Below are 5905 nucleotides of genomic sequence, written 5' to 3'. Positions count from 1 at the left end.
CAATACTTGTACTTTCCGCTCTCATATTTTGTACTTCCCTATTAGGGATTTTAATATTGTTTTTAGCACTTCACATGGTCCGTTAGTTGCAGACTATCAATTTTTTTTCTTGTAGTGCAGATAGAAAAGAAGTGCACTGTTCTACAACACTTGTACTTCATAAATCATTTGTTCGTTTCTCTTGTTAGTCACACTGCCATGTTTAGGGTACGTGTACTTACTGTATCTAATAGTTGTACTGCCTGAAATAAATATCACAGCTGAACTATGTACTAGAAAATGAGAGGAAGTAATTTCCAGCGAAAACTAAAAACGTTCATTGAAATGCAGGTAAGCGGTACTAGACAGAGGGGGATCAGCTAGCAGCAGCGCCACATGCACACACGGAGACGAAGCAATAGGTAAACTGTCTAGATGTGAGTAAACAGCAGAAAAATCACTCAATAGTATAAACATATAAACTTACCAAAGAAAATATCAAAGCCTGGAAATCAGCAGCAGAATTACAGGTCTCACAAGCATGGCAACAAACACTTTCAGAGCATGAAATCGCAGCTAGAAAAAAGACACTTGCGCTAACCATCAAGTGCTATGTTAACATATTTGTAATGCTCAAATTCATTTGATGTACTACCTAAAATGTAAGACTTGTAATTCCTGGACTTCTTCTATATACTGCCCAGCTTTTATGCGCACAATATTCTAGCGAAAGATTGTTTTTCCTGTTTACTCGTGCACCTTTTCTATCCAGTATACTACGTACTGCCATTATGTATGTGTTCACTGCTCGGATATAAGAAGTGGGTACTGCTCTAAAATATGAGTTCAATACAGTACACAAAGCAACAGTTAGAGTGCGCCGTATTATAATTCAAATGAAAAAAACGTAATTCCTTCGAAGTTTGTAAAATCCTACATCAAAGAACACTGCAGGGGCTGTTTTGCCACAAGAAAACAATCACCAGGGACTACAAGGGAGACAGACCAGCAGCATCGCCTAGCACCACAACAATCAGCGAGAGAAACTAGACAAGTGACAACCCGTCTGTAGTAATCTTTGCGGAACCTCGGCACGGCCCATCAAACACGCACTTGCACTTCGTGCCACTGTGCGACTGAACTTTTCTTCTGAAGCTGCTTGTACTGCCCAGCGCAAGAATCATATTGTAAGAAATTCAGAGCCAAGTGTGCTGCAACCTGCAAGTAACGTATGTATAACCAGATTGAGTCATAAACAGATAAGCCAAGTTGTTGTAGATAGAATGGCTATAATTTGATTGATTCACACTCACGTGAACCAATGGCTTTTTCTTAACCATCGCTACCTCTTACTTAGAACTTTGCCCAACTTCGATGGAAGAATCTGAATTCAAAAAGCTAAATTAAATGAGTGGGGTATGTGGGGCTACATACTGAAGAAGAAACAGTCAAACAGAGATTAGTATCAGCGGGGGGAGAAAGTAGCTTTGAGCTTTCAGCATACTACAAGCAGTTGACTTCGATTTCTGGCTTCTGCTCACTGCACGCGGCGCCGGAGATCAGCCTGCCAAACGCGGCCGTGAGGCGACCACTGATGCATCCGCCTTTCACGAGCAGCAATTTTCTCTGAACTTATGTTTGACGAACAAGTACACTGCCTTAATTAACAGAATTGTACTGCCGTAAACTACAGAGAGAAGACTCGATAGAAAATAAGGAGCGCTATGGACCAGGGGAGGCCTAGTCCACCGTGCCTCTCAGCATCTTGATTCCCCAAAGTTTCTCACCGGAGATGAAGAAGGAAGTGGAGGGAAGCTAACTGGGCGTCGCCGGAATTAGGGGATGCAGGGCGGAGGTCCTGGGCTCGCTGCCTACAGTGAGCATGTCAAGCCATGGGAGGGCAGGAGCGCCGCCGGCGAGGACGTTGTAGGGGAGGGGCTCTGTCGGCCGCGGCACGTGAAGCGACGGGCTCTGCACAGGTCCGTGCGGCGCTAGGGAGAAGTTTAGGCGCGCGCTCGGGAAAAGTGCAGGCACGGGGATCCCGCGGCGACATGCGAAGTGGCCTGGCGACGGTGGCCAAGGCCGGCAGCGGGGATCCGCGGCGACGGCGAGATCGGACGCGGCGGGGCCGGGGCAAAAGCAGCGGCGGCGGTTGCCGGGGCAAGAGCAGCGGCGGCAGTTACCGGGGACAGGGTAGGCGGGGTGGTGGTTGCCGGAGAGGGAAATCTGGTGGTGGTGGGTGCTCTGTACGCGGTCCTCGAGTCGCGGCGAGCATCCAGGCGGAGGCGCGGGGGCCCTCGAGGCGGTGGTGGAGCGGCCCTCCAAGCGGCGGCGCAAGGGCTGTGCAGGCGGAGGTGGGGGTGGGGATGGTCGGCGGAGGCGCGGGGCTCGTCCAGGGCGGCGGTGGAGATCTTCGGTGGGGGTGGGTGTGGGGGTGGACGGCGGTGGAGGTCGCCGGTGGGGGTGGGCGGCGGCAGTGGTGGAGGACGGTGGGGGTACAGGGGGATTTTTTTACTGAGAGATGGATTTGGTTCGTGGGTGGTCGGGTAGATTTTGCCACCACGTCTCCATTCGGTGGGACCCTATATAGAGCAGGTTGGTGCTCAGAATAATATTCTGAGCACCGGTTGCAAAATAGTGTAACCCTATATATATATATATATATATATATATATATATATATATATATATATATATATATATATGTGTGTGTGTGTGTGTGTGTGTGCGCGTGTGCGCGCGCGCGTTATAACGTGTTTCAAATGGAGACGTGGTGGCAGACTCTGTCGCGGCAGCGTTCTGGTGAAATTCCTTGGCGCGGCAGAGTCTGCCGCGGCAGCGTTCTGGTAAAATTCCCTGTCGCGGCAGGGAAAGGCCCCAAAACGCTGCCACGGCAGAAACCTTTAGCACCGGTTCGTGTTACGAACCGGTGCTAAAGGTCCTCCGCCCGGACGCTCCTCTGCGGGCCACATGGAGCCCCTTTAGTACCGGTTCATAACTGAAGCGATGCTAAGGGGGGGAGGGGGCTTAGCACCGGATGTTTTGCACCGGTTGGTCAGCCAGTAAATATGGACTTTACCAACCGGTGCAAAAGTCCTGTTTTCCACTAGTGGAGGATGGACCTAGTAGTATCCGGCCAGGTCTCCATCATCCTAGCGTTTTTATAAGCCAGATCATGAAGCCCCTGAAGGCATAGTCGCACAGACGTAATCTTAGAGAAAAAACCAATTGTCTCACTGGAATCGAGCCTTTGTTACCCTTATGTAAAATATAGTAGAACGTATGATTTCGTCACAGCTGCAAGATCTGAAACTGGGTTACTCGTATCTCCATCCCCTAGCTCCCCGCCTTTCGTTGCTCACGTCTCTTTCTATGCCGTGAGGTATATATGCTCCATAATATACTCGTCGATTACACCAGGATGGGATCTCATCTGCGCGAGTACACACCAAATATCATCTATTGAATTGCTTGGAGGGCTTCTTACCCCGCAAGTCGCATTTTTTTTTTTTGGATCTCATCTGCGCGAGGCATTTTTTTACCAACAAACTTGTTTCTTAATTATGCCCTACATTAGCGAGGTTGCGTGCTGCGGAATGCTGATCCGCTCTTAGTTTAGCTGCATTACCCCGCACATAACTAGACGAGATTAGTGAACACGGATCGAGAACGAAACACAATACGCAATATGGGCTCCGTATCAGCAATACAAGTGGTAGAATCCTGCTTCGTAGCGCCGAGCGGCAACACGCCGCGGCGCGGGCGCGCTCTGGCTCTCCCCGCTGGACCTGGTCCTGGCCACTCGAGGTCACACCCCGCTCGTCCACGTCTATGGTGCCAGCGACGTCGCCGGCTTCTTTGACGTGGCCAGGCTCAAGGATTCCATGGCCAAGGCGCTGGTGCCCTTCTACCCTCTCGCCGGCCGCCTCGGCGCGGATTCCGACGGCCGCGTCCAGATCGACTGCAACGCGGAGGGCGCGCTCTTCGTGGTCGCGCGCTCCGACCACACCGTCGACGACTTCAGCGACCCGTCCCCGTCACCGGAGCTAACCAAGCTCTTTGCTCCTCGCGTTCAACCGCCATCCGTTATGTTGGCCATACAGGTGAGATGATAGAGAGTTCGCTAGGTCGTTGATTAAGATTCCTTTTGAGAGGTTTGCCCTTGCCGCCGATTGATCTGGATGCGCGCGCGCAGGTGACCTTCTTGAGGTGTGGCGGTGTGGTGTTCGGGACAGCGGTGCACCACGCCATCGTCGACGGCTCGAGCATGTTCCACTTCACCCGGACGTGGGCGAGCTACTGCAGGTACGGTGACGGCGCCGCCGTAGCAGAGGCAGAGGCGCCCCCGTGCCACGACCGCGCCCTCCTGCGCGCCCGCTCCCCGCCCGTCGTCCACCCGGAGACCATCCCCATGTTCTGCAGCAACCTGACCATGCACGAGTCGCCAGCCACATCCGTCCTCGGGACAGAGGTCTTCACCATCTCCGGTGAGCAGCTACATGCCCTCAAGCGCCACTGTGATGGCGCCAGCACGTTCTGCTCCGTGAGCGCCATGGTGTGGCGGTGCGTTTGCGTGGCCCGCGAGCTGGACCTGGACGCCACCACGCGCATCAACTTCCCCGTGGACATCAGGCGCCGCCTCACGCCGCCTCTCCCGGACGGCTACTTCGGCAACGGGGTCGTCAACGTGTTCGCCACCGCGTCCGTGAAGGACGTGGTCTCGGGGACGCTGGCCTCCGTCGCCTTCCGAGTTAAAGCCACGACGGAGCGGCTCAACGACGACGACGTGCTGAGATCGGCGGTCGACTACTTCGAGACGACGGCGGAGAAAGGCATGCGGGCGGCGGAGGACAGAGGGAACCTGCCGGAGACGGAGCTAAGGATGAACAGCTGGTTCCACATGCCCATGTACGACACCGACTTCGGGTGGGGGAAGCCGCGCATGACGACGCGGGCGGAGGCCGTGCGCGGCGGCTGGGTGTACCTGCTGGCAGCAGGTGGCGGCGGCGCGCGGGTGCTCCTCTCCTTGGAGGCGGCTACTCTCAGGAAGTTCGAAGCTGTTTTACGCAGCGTTCTAGCCAGCGAACGTGCTAGACTGACGACCAATGGCTTTGCTCCCGATTGTCATGGTTTTTTGCTTCACTATCCTATAGGCCTATACCCCTTCGTGGGCCAATTTATTCCTCAAACTTTTTTTTTCAAGGGGGACGGGGGGTAAAACACCCCACCGCTTATGATTCCATTTCTCGAAGAGGCCAAGCATCCGGTCTGATGATACAGTCCACGTCGGCCCGCCCAGGGAGCGGGATGCGCCATCTCCAAAGCGCGATGTCTTCACAAGCACGTCTGATGGCGAAGACGGGAATGGTGGTGGTACCATTGAACACGAGATCATTGCGAGCCTTCCAGATGGACCACATGATAGCCGCAACGCCGAAGTGCCAAGTGGTCGGGGCAACACCCAGGGGGGAGGGGAGCTCCCAGATGGAGAACCGCTCAGAAGGGACCAGTACTCCGAGGCGCGCCCAGACGTGGCAGGCCAATGCGCAATCGAAGAAAAGGTGGCGGGAGGTCTCCACCGCGTCGCAAGCAGCACAGGTGGCCGAGGGGGCGCAACTCTTGCGAAAGAGGTTCGCCCTCGTACTCAGGCGGTCGATGTCGGCGAGATAAGCGAAGATCTTCAAACTTTAGTACTTCCTCTGATTCATATTAGTTGACGCTAAGGAAAGAGGAGAACACACATCCGCGCGTCTCATCATACCCAGCATGCAGTCCCATGTGCGTAGCTCCATCCAGGCTTTTTTGGTTTCATCTTCTACTTTACCTTATCTCTAAAAGAGCTTTCTTAGTCTCGAAATCTTGCACTACTATGTAAATCGCAACCATCCACCAGACTACACCAAACATCATAATCTTTCTCGGAGGA

The 5905-nt window shown here is 53.6% G+C and overlaps 1 pseudogene; it reads left to right on the top strand.

Annotated features, from left to right (window-relative positions):
- The first annotated feature begins 3667 nt into the window (after window positions 1–3667).
- Window positions 3668–5696, top strand: LOC124703977 (annotated as a pseudogene).
- Window positions 5697–5905: the final 209 nt, after the last annotated feature.

Source organism: Lolium rigidum, chromosome 1 (genome assembly GCF_022539505.1).
Source record: "Lolium rigidum isolate FL_2022 chromosome 1, APGP_CSIRO_Lrig_0.1, whole genome shotgun sequence".
Classification (NCBI taxonomy): domain Eukaryota; kingdom Viridiplantae; phylum Streptophyta; class Magnoliopsida; order Poales; family Poaceae; genus Lolium; species Lolium rigidum.
Note: the sequence above shows the minus strand (reverse complement) of the source record. Positions and strands in the feature narration are given on the sequence as shown.